The following is a 15,000-nucleotide window of genomic DNA, read 5'->3' as shown; positions in this document are numbered from 1 at the left end:
AGCTTGCCCGCTCTCTGCACTCTGCCCAGCCCCGGTCGCCTGCCGAGGGGGATTGGAAAACGGCCGTGCACGTGGTCTCCCCTGCCGACCTAGGGAGCCCTGTGCCGGTTTCAGCTCGTGACACTTCTTTGGTGTGTGTGGTCAGACTCTTTTTCGCCTCCAGCTCGGCAGGCAGCGCACGCGCCCTGGGCCCACGTACGCACCGGTCTGCCACCCTCGCGGGGTGCGAGGTTTGTTTGCTTGAGAAGCCCTCTCTCTTGGCCAGCGAGACCCCGGAGGTCATCTCGCCCCGTCCTTGGTTAGGCCATGATCCAACACCTGGAGCGTCCGGGCTCCGCAAACTCCCGAGGCCCACAGAGATTCGGCGGTGGGTGGAACGCCCTGAGGCCGGCCGAAGGAACCACCGCCGGGCGCACAAAGTACCTCCCTCCTCCCTGAGGTGCTCTGCCGCCAAACAAAACCCATGCAGGGGCTACTCCAAAGACGGATCTCCAGCCGCAAGACCGTCAACTGCTGCGGAGGAAGATCCCAGTCACCCCCTCGTCTGAACCGTCAATTGCTGCGGAGAAGGTCTCTTCCCAAACTGGTGGGGGGGATAAAAGCCCTGGTCGTGTTCCCTCTGAGCAGTTAGGGGTAACCGACAGAGGGCCGCGTGGTGGAGTCTGTCCCAAGCCTGAAACACCAGCGTCTCCGCTGGGCCGCCGGGCCTCTCCATACGGCACGAACACGACAAGCACGATCGATCCAGGAACGACGATTTCAGGACAACTCAGACGAATGAGAGCATGGTATATTTTAGCCCGAAGCCTCGCCCTTCTTTCATAGCTTCCGAGCATGTACACTTGGCCCTTCTTGCCCAAACTCTTGACAGTGCTGCCTTCCCGTCTATTTTAGTGCCTTCAACCTTAAGTATTATATTGCCTTCGAGCCCATTGTGGCACCACTTAAGGACAATGCACAAAGTGACCAACATACCAAAACTTTTTCTAAGTGTCTCTGAAAAACGTGTTCCCGAAAATCTCCGGGCACTCCGCCAATCCCCCCGTACAGAAAATGCAATTTTCGATTCGGCGGGGTAGCTCGCGGAGGGTCGACCGCGGATGCTGCATCTCAGCCCGGGTTCACGTCGAAAATCGGACCCTCATCAGAGCCTCCAGCGGCAACTCGTGAACCATGACCGGGAGTGCCCGTACCAGAAATGCAAATGCGACGTCGGCGGGCGACCGCGCGGAGGTCCCACCGGCCGAAGTCTCGTGAGGCCGGCCTGAGCCATCCGATGTTAACTTCATGGACTTCCGTGGGGAACTTGTTAACTGGCGGGCTGGCAGGAGCAAGCCATTGCCAAGCGGGCCGACTGTCGGAAGCATGACCGTCAGTTGAGCACTGTGGCCGGTAAGACACCCTTGAATCCGATACGATCGGGACTTCCGCGACCGGACTTAGGTTTCTTTTAGGACTTTGCCATTCTTGCGGGGAAAAGGGAAACACCGGAGCTCCCCGAGTTCACGAGCCGACCAAGAAGAGGTGCCACGGGGCTCCCACGAAGCGGTCGTGGTCGGCCCCTGGCCACCGGTCACCGAGTTCAAAACACGGCCCCTGTAATCTCCGGAGAGTCCGCCAATCCCCCCGTGCAGAAATTGCAAGTTGATGATCGGCGGATCGGACTCCGGAGGTCCTACCGAAAAGGGAGCGACCTGGTCGGCCGCTCGCCGCGGATCCTACCCCATCGGACTTCCGGGCAACCCAGAATCTCAAACCGGCGGAGGGCAAATCGTTCAGCAGAGTGCCAAGCCTCCACTGGCGGCAAGGGCCCCTCTCTGCCCCGCCGGAGGGGAGAGGGCAGACACCGGAGCTCCCCCGAATCGGTCGTAGTCGGCCCCTGGCCACCGGTCACCGAGTTCAAAACACGGCACCTGAAATCTCCGGAGAGTCCGCCAATCCCCCCGTGCAGAAAATGCAAGTTGATGATCGGCGGCTCGGGATCCGGAGGTCCTACCGAAAAGGGAGCGACCTGGTCGGCCGCACGCCGCGGATCCGACCCCATCGGACTTCCGGGCAACCCAGAATCTCAAGCCGGCGGAGGGCAAATCGTTCAGCAGAGTGCCAAGCCTCCACTTGCGGCAAGGGCCACTCTCTGCCCCGCCGGAGGGGAGAGGGCAGACACCGGAGCTCCCCCGAATCGGTCGTAGTCGGCCCCTGGCCAACGGTCACCGAGTTCAAAACACGGCACCTGAAATCTCCGGAGAGTCCGCCAATCCCCCCGTGCAGAAAATGCAAGTTGATGATCGGCGGCACTGGATCCGGAGGTCCTACCGAAAAGGGAGCGACCTGGTCGGCCGCACGCCGCGGATCCAACCCCATCCGACTTCCGGGCAACCCAGAATCTCAACCGGGCGGAGGGCAAATCGTTCAGCTGAGTGCCAAGACTCAACTGGCGGCGAGGCTGACTCTCTGACCTAACGGCAGGGAGAGGGCAGACACCGCAGCTCTCCCGAAGCGGTCGTGGTCGGCCCCTGGCCACCGGTCACCGAGTTCAAAACACGGCACCTGAAATCTCCGGAGAGTCCGCCAATCCCCCCGTGCAGAAAATGCAAGTTGATGATCGGCGGCACGGGCTCCGGAAGTCCTACCGAAAAGGGAGCGACCTGGTCGGCCGAACTCCGTGGATCCGACCCCATACGACTTCCAGTCTCTTCGTTAATAACCATACCGGACAACTCGTAAACCAAACTCAGCTACGAACGGCAATTAGTTAAGCAGAAGGGCCGAGCAACTCGTCAACCAAACGGACGTGGGGAAACTCGTGAACCAAGCAGACGTGGGGCAACTCGTGAACCAGACGGCCAGGGAACTCGTGAATCAAGCTTTCCTGGAGCAATTCGTAAACCAAGCTGACCTACGAACGGCAATTAGTTAAGCAGAAGGGCCGGGCAACTCGTCAACCAAACGGACGTGGGGCAACTCGTGAACCAAGCAGACGTGGGGCAACTCGTGAACCAGACGGCCAGGGAACTCGTGAATCAAGCTTTCGTGGAGCAACTCGTAAACCAAGCTGACCTACGAACGTCAATGCACCAGAAGGACTGGGCAACTCATGAACCAAACGGACGTGGGGCAATTCGTGAACCAGGCAGACGTGGGGCAACTCGTGAACCAGACGCACAGGCAACTCGTGAATCAAGCTTTCGTGGGGCAACCCGTAAACCAAGCTGACCTACGAACGGCAATTAGTTAAGCAGAAGTGCCGGGCAACTCGTCAACCAAATGGACGTGGAGCAATTAGTAAAGCAAGCAGACCTGTGGCAACTCGTGAACCAGACGGCCAGGGATCTCGTGAATCAAGCTTTCGTGGAGCAACTCGTAAACCAAGCTGACCTACGAACGGCAATGCACCAGAAGGACTGGGCAACTCATGAACCAAACGGACGTGGGGCAATTCGTGAACCAGGCAGACCTGGGGCAACTCGTGAACCAGTCAGACAGGCAACTCGTGAACCAAGCAGACGTGGGGCAACTCGTGAACCAGACGGCCAGGGAACTCGTCAATAAAGCTTTCCTGGAGCAATTCGTAAACCAAGCTGACCTACGAACGGCAATTAGTTAAGCAGAAGGGCCGGGCAACTCGTCAACCAAATGGACGTGGGGAAATTCGTGAACCAAGCAGACGTGGGGCAACTCGTGAACCAGACGGCCAGGGAACTCGTGAATCAAGCTATCGTGGAGCAACTCGTAAACCAAGCTGACCTACGAACGGCAATGCACCAGAAGGACTGGGCAACTCATGAACCAAATGGACGTGGGGCAATTCGTGAACCAGGCAGACCTGGGGCAACTCGTGAACCAGTCAGACAGGCAACTCGTGAACCAAGCAGACGTGGGGCAACTCGTGAACCAGACGGCCAGGGAACTCGTGAATCAAGCTTTCGTGGAGCAACTCGTAAACCAAGCTGACGTACGAACTGCAATTCACCAGAAGGACTGGGCAACTCATGAACCAAATGGACGTGTGGCAATTCGAAAACCAAGCAGACGTGCGGCAACTCGTGAACCAAGCAGACGTGGGGCAACTCGTGAACCAGACGGCCAGGGAACTCGTGAATCAAGCTTTCGTGGAGCAACTCGTAAACCAAGCTGACCTACGAACGGCAATGCACCAGAAGGACTGGGCAACTCATGAACCAAACGGACGTGGGGCAATTCGTGAACCAGGCAGACGTGGGGCAACTCGTGAACCAGTCAGACAGGCAACTCGTGAACCAAGCAGACGTGGGGCAACTCGTGAACCAGACGGCCAAGGAACTCGTGAATCAAGCTTTCGTGGAGCAACTCGTAAACCAAGCTGACGTACGAACGGCAATTCACCAGAAGGACTGGGCAACTCATGAACCAAATGGACGTGTGGCAATTCGAAAACCAAGCAGACGTGCGGCAACATGTGAACCAAGCAGACGTGGGGCAACTCGTGAACCAGACGGCCAGGGAACTCGTGAATCAAGCTTTCATGGAGCAATTCGTAAACCAAGCTGACGTACGAACGGCAATGCACCAGAAGGACTGGGCAACTCATGAACCAAATGGACGTGGGGCAATTCGTGAACCAGGCAGACGTGGGGCAACTCGTGAACCAGACGGACAGGCAACTCGTGAATCAAGCTTTCGTGGGGCAACCCGTAAACCAAGCTGACCTACGAACGGCAATTAGTTAAGCAGAAGTGCCGGGCAACTCGTCAACCAAACGGACGTGGGGCAACTCGTGAACCAAGCAGACGTGGGGCAACTCGTGAATCAGACGGCCAGGGAACTCGTGAATCAAGCTTTCGTGGAGCACCTCGTAAACCAAGCTAACCTACGAACGGCAATGCACCAGAAGGACTGGGCAACTCATGAACCAAATGGACGTGGGGCAATTCGTGAACCAGGCAGACGTGGGGCAACTCGTGAACCAGACGGACAGGCAACTCGTGAATCAAGCTTTCGTGGGGCAACCCGTAAACCAAGCTGACCTACGAACGGCAATTAGTTAAGCAGAAGTGCCGGGCAACTCGTCAACCAAATGGACGTGGAGCAATTAGTGAAGCAAGCAGACCTGGGGCAACTCGTGAACCAGACGGCCAGGGAACTCGTGAATCAAGCTTTCGTGGAGCAACTCGTAAACCAAGCTGACCTACGAACGGCAATGCACCAGAAGGACTGGGCAACTCATGAACCAAACGGACGTGGGGCAATTCGTGAACCAGGCAGACGTGGGGCAACTCGTGAACCAGACGGACAGGCAACTCGTGAATCAAGCTTTCGTGGGGCAACCCGTAAACCAAGCTGACCTACGAACGGCAATTAGTTAAGCAGAAGTGCCGGGCAACTCGTCAACCAAATGGACGTGGAGCAATTAGTGAAGCAAGCAGACCTGGGGCAACTCGTGAACCAGACGGCCAGGGAACTCGTGAATCAAGCTTTCGTGGAGCAACTCGTAAACCAAGCTGACCTACGAACGGCAATGCACCAGAAGGACTGGGCAACTCATGAACCAAATGGACGTGTGACAATTCGAAAACCAAGCAGACGTGCGGCAACTCGTGAACCAAGCAGACGTGGGGCAACTCGTGAACCAGACGGCCAGGGAACTCGTGAATCAAGCTTTCGTGGAGCAACTCGTAAACCAAGCTGACCTACGAACGGCAATGCACCAGAAGGACTGGGCAACTCATGAACCAAATGGACGTGTGGCAATTCGAAAACCAAGCAGACGTGCGGCAACTCGTGAACCAAGCAGACGTGGGGCAATTCGTGAACCAGACGGCCAGGGAACTCGTGAATCAAGCTTTCGTGGAGCAACTCGTAAACCAAGCTGACCTACGAACGGCAATGCACCAGAAGGACTGGGCAACTCATGAACCAAACGGACGTGGGGCAATTCGTGAACCAGGCAGACGTGGGGCAACTCGTGAACCAGTCAGACAGGCAACTCGTGAACCAAGCAGACGTGGGGCAACTCGTGAACCAGACGGCCAGGGAACTCGTGAATCAAGCTTTCGTGGAGCAACTCGTAAACCAAGCTGACGTACGAACGGCAATTCACCAGAAGGACTGGGCAACTCATGAACCAAATGGACGTGTGGCAATTCGAAAACCAAGCAGACGTGCGGCAACTCGTGAACCAAGCAGACGTGGTGCAACTCGTGAACCAGACGGCCAGGGAACTCGTGAATCAAGCTTTCCTGGAACAATTCGTAAACCAAGCTGACGTACGAACGGCAATGCACCAGAAGGACTGGGCAACTCATGAATCAAATGGACGTGGGGCAATTCGTGAACCAGACAGACGTGGGGCAACTCGTGAACCAGACGGACAGGCAACTCGTGAATCAAGCTTTCGTGGGGCAACCCGTAAACCAAGCTGACCTAAGAACGGCAATTAGTTAAGCAGAAGTGCCGGGCAACTCGTCAACCAAACGGATGTGGGGCAACTCGTGAACCAAGCAGACGTGGGGCAACTCGTGAATCAGACGGCCAGGGAACTCGTGAATCAAGCTTTCGTGGAGCAACTCGTAAACCAAGCTAACCTACGAACGGCAATGCACCAGAAGGACTGGGCAACTCATGAACCAAATGGACGTGGGGCAATTCGTGAACCAGGCAGACGTGGGGCAACTCGTGAACCAGACGGACAGGCAACTCGTGAATCAAGCTTTCGTGGGGCAACCCGTAAACCAAGCTGACCTATGAACGGCAATTAGTTAAGCAGAAGTGCCGGGCAACTCGTCAACCAAATGGACGTGGAGCAATTAGTGAAGCAAGCAGACCTGGGGCAACTCGTGAACCAGACGGCCAGGGAACTCGTGAATCAAGCTTTCGTGGAGCAACTCGTAAACCAAGCTGACCTACGAACGGCAATGCACCAGAAGGACTGGGCAACTCATGAACCAAACGGACGTGGGGTAATTCGTGAACCAGGCAGATGTGGGGCAACTCGTGAACCAGACGGACAGGCAACTCGTGAATCAAGCTTTCGTGGGGCAACCCGTAAACCAAGCTGACCTACGAACGGCAATTAGTTAAGCAGAAATGCCGGGCAACTCGTCAACCAAATGGACGTGGAGCAATTAGTGAAGCAAGCAGACCTGGGGAAACTCGTGAACCAGACGGCCAGGGAACTCGTGAATCAAGCTTTCGTGGAGCAACTCGTAAACCAAGCTGACCTACGAACGGCAATGCACCAGAAGGACTGGGCAACTCATGAACCAAATGGACGTGTGGCAATTCGAAAACCAAGCAGACGTGCGGCAACTCGTGAACCAAGCAGACGTGGGGCAACTCGTGAACCAGACGGCCAGGGAACTCGTGAATCAAGCTTTCGTGGAGCAACTCGTAAACCAAGCTGACCTACGAACGGCAATGCACCAGAAGGACTGGGCAACTCATGAACCAAACGGACGTGGGGCAATTCGTGAACCAGGCAGACGTGGGGCAACTCGTGAACCAGTCAGACAGGCAACTCGTGAACCAATCAGATGTGGGGCAACTCGTGAACCAGACGGCCAGGGAACTCGTGAATCAAGCTTTCGTGGAGCAATTCGTAAACCAAGCTGACGTACGAACGGCAATTCACCAGAAGGACTGGGCAACTCATGAACCAAATGGACGTGTGGCAATTCGAAAACCAAGCAGACGTGCGGCAACTCGTGAACCAAGCAGACGTGGGGCAACTCGTGAACCAGACGGCCAGGGAACTCGTGAATCAAGCTTTCCTGGAGCAATTCGTAAACCAAGCTGACGTACGAATGGCAATGCACCAGAAGGACTGGGCAACTCATGAACCAAATGGACGTGGGGCAATTCGTGAACCAGGCAGACGTGGGGCAACTCGTGAACCAGACGGACAGGCAACTCGTGAATCAAGCTTTCCTGGAGCAATTCGTAAACCAAGCTGACGTACGAATGGCAATGCACCAGAAGGACTGGGCAACTCATGAACCAAATGGACGTGGGGCAATTCGTGAACCAGGCAGACGTGGGGCAACTCGTGAACCAGACGGACAGGCAACTCGTGAATCAAGCTTTCGTGGGGCAACCCGTAAACCAAGCTGACCTACGAACGGCAATTAGTTAAGCAGAAGTGCCGGGCAACTCGTCAACCAAACGGACGTGGGGCAACTTGTGAACCAAGCAGACGTGGGGCAACTCGTGAACCAGACGGCCAGGGAACTCGTGAATCAAGCTTTCGTTGAGCAACTCGTAAACCAAGCTAACCTACGAACGGCAATGCACCAGAAGGACTGGGCAACTCATGAACCAAATGGACGTGGGGCAATTCGTGAACCAGGCAGACGTGGGGCAACTCGTGAACCAGACGGACAGGCAACTCGTGAATCAAGCTTTCGTGGGGCAACCCGTAAACCAAGCTGACCTACGAACGGCAATTAGTTAAGCAGAAGTGCCGGGCAACTCGTCAACCAAATGGACGTGGAGCAATTAGTGAAGCAAGCAGACCTGGGGCAACTCGTGAACCAGACGGCCAGGGAACTCGTGAATCAAGCTTTCGTGGAGCAACTCGTAAACCAAGCTGACCTACGAACGGCAATGCACCAGAAGGACTGGGCAACTCATGAACCAAACGGACGTGGGGCAATTCGTGAACCAGGCAGACGTGGGGCAACTCGTGAACCAGACGGACAGGCAACTCGTGAATCAAGCTTTCGTGGGGCAACCCGTAAACCAAGCTGACCTACGAACGGCAATTAGTTAAGCAGAAGTGCCGGGCAACTCGTCAACCAAATGGACGTGGAGCAATTAGTGAAGCAAGCAGACTTGGGGCAACTCGTGAACCAGACGGCCAGGGAACTCGTGAATCAAGCTTTCGTGGAGCAACTCGTAAACCAAGCTGACCTACGAACGGCAATGCACCAGAAGGACTGGGCAACTCATGAACCAAACGGACGTGGGGCAATTCGTGAACCAGGCAGACCTGGGGCAACTCGTGAACCAGTCGGACAGGCAACTCGTGAACCAAGCAGACGTGGGGCAACTCGTGAACCAGACGGCCAGGGAACTCGTCAATCAAGCTTTCCTGGAGCAATTCGTAAACCAAGCTGACCTACGAACGGCAATTAGTTAAGCAGAAGGGCCAGGCAACTCGTCAACCAAATGGACGTGGGGCAATTCGTGAACAAAGCAGACGTGGGGCAACTCGTGAACCAGACGGCCAGGGAACTCGTGAATCAAGCTTTCGTGGAGCAACTCGTAAACCAAGCTGACGTACGAACGGCAATGCACCTGAAGGACTGGGCAACTCATGAACCAAATGGACGTGGGGTAATTCGTGAACCAGGCAGACGTGGGGCAACTTGTGAACCAGACGGACAGGCAACTCGTGAATCAAGCTTTCGTGGAGCAACTCGTAAACCCAGCTGACCTACGAACGGCAATTAGTTAAGCAGAAGGGCCGGGCAACTCGTCAACCAAATGGACGTGGGGCAATTCGTGAACCAAGCAGACGTGGGGCAACTCGTGAACCAGACGGCCAGGGAACTCGTGAATCAAGCTTTCGTGGAGCAACTCGTAAACCAAGCTGACCTACGAACGGCAATGCACCAGAAGGACTGGGCAACTCATGAACCAAATGGACGTGTGGCAATTCGAAAACCAAGCAGACGTGCGGCAACTCGTGAACCAAGCAGACGTGGGGCAATTCGTGAACCAGACGGCCAGGGAACTCGTGAATCAAGCTTTCGTGGAGCAACTCGTAAACCAAGCTGACCTACGAACGGCAATGCACCAGAAGGACTGGGCAACTCATGAACCAAACGGACGTGGGGCAATTCGTGAACCAGGCAGACGTGGGGCAACTCGTGAACCAGTCAGACAGGCAACTCGTGAACCAAGCAGACGTGGGGCAGCTCGTGAACCAGACGGCCAGGGAACTCGTGAATCAAGCTTTCGTGGAGCAACTCGTAAACCAAGCTGACGTACGAACGGCAATTCACCAGAAGGACTGGGCAACTCATGAACCAAATGGACGTGTGGCAATTCGAAAACCAAGCAGACGTGCGGCAACTCGTGAACCAAGCAGACGTGGTGCAACTCGTGAACCAGACGGCCAGGGAACTCGTGAATCAAGCTTTCCTGGAACAATTCGTAAACCAAGCTGACGTACGAACGGCAATGCACCAGAAGGACTGGGCAACTCATGAATCAAATGGACGTGGGGCAATTCGTGAACCAGACAGACGTGGGGCAACTCGTGAACCAGACGGACAGGCAACTCGTGAATCAAGCTTTCGTGGGGCAACCCGTAAACCAAGCTGACCTAAGAACGGCAATTAGTTAAGCAGAAGTGCCGGGCAACTCGTCAACCAAGCAGACGTGGGGCAACTCGTGAACCAGACGGCCAGGGAACTCGTGAATCAAGCTTTCGTGGAGCAACTCGTAAACCAAGCTGACCTACGAACGGCAATGCACCAGAAGGACTGGGCAACTCATGAACCAAACGGACGTGGGGCAATTCGTGAACCAGGCAGACGTGGGGCAACTCGTGAACCAGTCAGACAGGCAACTCGTGAACCAAGCAGATGTGGGGCAACTCGTGAACCAGACGGCCAGGGAACTCGTGAATCAAGCTTTCGTGGAGCAACTCGTAAACAAAGCTGACGTACGAACGGCAATTCACCAGAAGGACTGGGCAACTCATGAACCAAATGGACGTGTGGCAATTCGAAAACCAAGCAGACGTGCGGCAACTCGTGAACCAAGCAGACGTGGGGCAACTCGTCAACCAGACGGCCAGGGAACTCGTGAATCAAGCTTTCCTGGAGCAATTCGTAAACCAAGCTGACGTACGAATGGCAATGCACCAGAAGGACTGGGCAACTCATGAACCAAATGGACGTGGGGCAATTCGTGAACCAGGCAGACGTGGGGCAACTCGTGAACCAGACGGACAGGCAACTCGTGAATCAAGCTTTCCTGGAGCAATTCGTAAACCAAGCTGACGTACGAATGGCAATACACCAGAAGGACTGGGCAACTCATGAACCAAATGGACGTGGGGCAATTCGTGAACCAGGCAGACGTGGGGCAACTCGTGAACCAGACGGACAGGCAACTCGTGAATCAAGCTTTCGTGGGGCAACCCGTAAACCAAGCTGACCTACGAACGGCAATTAGTTAAGCAGAAGTGCCGGGCAACTCGTCAACCAAACGGACGTGGGGCAACTTGTGAACCAAGCAGACGTGGGGCAACTCGTGAACCAGACGGCCAGGGAACTCGTGAATCAAGCTTTCGTTGAGCAACTCGTAAACCAAGCTAACCTACGAACGGCAATGCACCAGAAGGACTGGGCAACTCATGAACCAAATGGACGTGGGGCAATTCGTGAACCAGGCAGACGTGGGGCAACTCGTGAACCAGACGGACAGGCAACTCGTGAATCAAGCTTTCGTGGGGCAACCCGTAAACCAAGCTGACCTACGAACGGCAATTAGTTAAGCAGAAGTGCCGGGCAACTCGTCAACCAAATGGACGTGGAGCAATTAGAGAAGCAAGCAGACCTGGGGCAACTCGTGAACCAGACGGCCAGGGAACTCGTGAATCAAGCTTTCGTGGAGCAACTCGTAAACCAAGCTGACCTACGAACGGCAATGCACCAGAAGGACTGGGCAACTCATGAACCAAACGGACGTGGGGCAATTCGTGAACCAGGCAGACGTGGGGCAACTCGTGAACCAGACGGACAGGCAACTCGTGAATCAAGCTTTCGTGGGGCAACCCGTAAACCAAGCTGACCTACGAACGGCAATTAGTTAAGCAGAAGTGCCGGGCAACTCGTCAACCAAATGGACGTGGAGCAATTAGTGAAGCAAGCAGACCTGGGGCAACTCGTGAACCAGACGGCCAGGGAACTCGTGAATCAAGCTTTCGTGGAGCAACTCGTAAACCAAGCTGACCTACGAACGGCAATGCACCAGAAGGACTGGGCAACTCATGAACCAAATGGACGTGTGGCAATTCGAAAACCAAGCAGACGTGCGGCAACTCGTGAACCAAGCAGACGTGGGGCAATTCGTGAACCAGACGGCCAGGGAACTCGTGAATCAAGCTTTCGTGGAGCAACTCGTAAACCAAGCTGACCTACGAACGGCAATGCACCAGAAGGACTGGGCAACTCATGAACCAAACGGACGTGGGGCAATTCGTGAACCAGGCAGACGTGGGGCAACTCGTGAACCAGTCAGACAGGCAACTCGTGAACCAAGCAGACGTGGGGCAGCTCGTGAACCAGACGGCCAGGGAACTCGTGAATCAAGCTTTCGTGGAGCAACTCGTAAACCAAGCTGACGTACGAACGGCAATTCACCAGAAGGACTGGGCAACTCATGAACCAAATGGACGTGTGGCAATTCGAAAACCAAGCAGACGTGCGGCAACTCGTGAACCAAGCAGACGTGGTGCAACTCGTGAACCAGACGGCCAGGGAACTCGTGAATCAAGCTTTCCTGGAACAATTCGTAAACCAAGCTGACGTACGAACGGCAATGCACCAGAAGGACTGGGCAACTCATGAATCAAATGGACGTGGGGCAATTCGTGAACCAGACAGACGTGGGGCAACTCGTGAACCAGACGGACAGGCAACTCGTGAATCAAGCTTTCGTGGGGCAACCCGTAAACCAAGCTGACCTAAGAACGGCAATTAGTTAAGCAGAAGTGCCGGGCAACTCGTCAACCAAGCAGACGTGGGGCAACTCGTGAACCAGACGGCCAGGGAACTCGTGAATCAAGCTTTCGTGGAGCAACTCGTAAACCAAGCTGACCTACGAACGGCAATGCACCAGAAGGACTGGGCAACTCATGAACCAAACGGACGTGGGGCAATTCGTGAACCAGGCAGACGTGGGGCAACTCGTGAACCAGTCAGACAGGCAACTCGTGAACCAAGCAGATGTGGGGCAACTCGTGAACCAGACGGCCAGGGAACTCGTGAATCAAGCTTTCGTGGAGCAACTCGTAAACAAAGCTGACGTACGAACGGCAATTCACCAGAAGGACTGGGCAACTCATGAACGAAATGGACGTGTGGCAATTCGAAAACCAAGCAGACGTGCGGCAACTCGTGAACCAAGCAGACGTGGGGCAACTCGTGAACCAGACGGCCAGGGAACTCGTGAATCAAGCTTTCCTGGAGCAATTCGTAAACCAAGCTGACGTACGAATGGCAATGCACCAGAAGGACTGGGCAACTCATGAACCAAATGGACGTGGGGCAATTCGTGAACCAGGCAGACGTGGGGCAACTCGTGAACCAGACGGACAGGCAACTCGTGAATCAAGCTTTCCTGGAGCAATTCGTAAACCAAGCTGACGTACGAATGGCAATACACCAGAAGGACTGGGCAACTCATGAACCAAATGGACGTGGGGCAATTCGTGAACCAGGCAGACGTGGGGCAACTCGTGAACCAGACGGACAGGCAACTCGTGAATCAAGCTTTCGTGGGGCAACCCGTAAACCAAGCTGACCTACGAACGGCAATTAGTTAAGCAGAAGTGCCGGGCAACTCGTCAACCAAACGGACGTGGGGCAACTTGTGAACCAAGCAGACGTGGGGCAACTCGTGAACCAGACGGCCAGGGAACTCGTGAATCAAGCTTTCGTTGAGCAACTCGTAAACCAAGCTAACCTACGAACGGCAATGCACCAGAAGGACTGGGCAACTCATGAACCAAATGGACGTATGGCAATTCGTGAACCAGGCAGACGTGGGGCAACTCGTGAACCAGACGGACAGGCAACTCGTGAATCAAGCTTTCGTGGGGCAACCCGTAAACCAAGCTGACCTACGAACGGCAATTAGTTAAGCAGAAGTGCCGGGCAACTCGTCAACCAAATGGACGTGGAGCAATTAGTGAAGCAAGCAGACCTGGGGCAACTCGTGAACCAGACGGCCAGGGAACTCGTGAATCAAGCTTTCGTGGAGCAACTCGTAAACCAAGCTGACCTACGAACGGCAATGCACCAGAAGGACTGGGCAACTCATGAACCAAACGGACGTGGGGCAATTCGTGAACCAGGCAGACGTGGGGCAACTCGTGAACCAGACGGACAGGCAACTCGTGAATCAAGCTTTCGTGGGGCAACCCGTAAACCAAGCTGACCTACGAACGGCAATTAGTTAAGCAGAAGTGCCGGGCAACTCGTCAACCAAATGGACGTGGAGCAATTAGTGAAGCAAGCAGACTTGGGGCAACTCGTGAACCAGACGGCCAGGGAACTCGTGAATCAAGCTTTCGTGGAGCAACTCGTAAACCAAGCTGACCTACGAACGGCAATGCACCAGAAGGACTGGGCAACTCATGAACCAAACGGACGTGGGGCAATTCGTGAACCAGGCAGACCTGGGGCAACTCGTGAACCAGTCGGACAGGCAACTCGTGAACCAAGCAGACGTGGGGCAACTCGTGAACCAGACGGCCAGGGAACTCGTCAATCAAGCTTTCCTGGAGCAATTCGTAAACCAAGCTGACCTACGAACGGCAATTAGTTAAGCAGAAGGGCCAGGCAACTCGTCAACCAAATGGACGTGGGGCAATTCGTGAACCAAGCAGACGTGGGGCAACTCGTGAACCAGACGGCCAGGGAACTCGTGAATCAAGCTTTCGTGGAGCAACTCGTAAACCAAGCTGACGTACGAACGGCAATGCACCTGAAGGACTGGGCAACTCATGAACCAAATGGACGTGGGGTAATTCGTGAACCAGGCAGACGTGGGGCAACTTGTGAACCAGACGGACAGGCAACTCGTGAATCAAGCTTTCGTGGAGCAACTCGTAAACCCAGCTGACCTACGAACGGCAATTAGTTAAGCAGAAGGGCCGGGCAACTCGTCAACCAAATGGACGTGGGGCAATTCGTGAACCAAGCAGACGTGGGGCAACTCGTGAACCAGACGGCCAGGGAACTCGTGAATCAAGCTTTCGTGGAGCAACTCGTAAACCAAGCTGACGTA

Source organism: Narcine bancroftii, chromosome 14 (genome assembly GCF_036971445.1).
Source record: "Narcine bancroftii isolate sNarBan1 chromosome 14, sNarBan1.hap1, whole genome shotgun sequence".
Taxonomy (NCBI): domain Eukaryota; kingdom Metazoa; phylum Chordata; class Chondrichthyes; order Torpediniformes; family Narcinidae; genus Narcine; species Narcine bancroftii.
Note: the sequence above shows the minus strand (reverse complement) of the source record.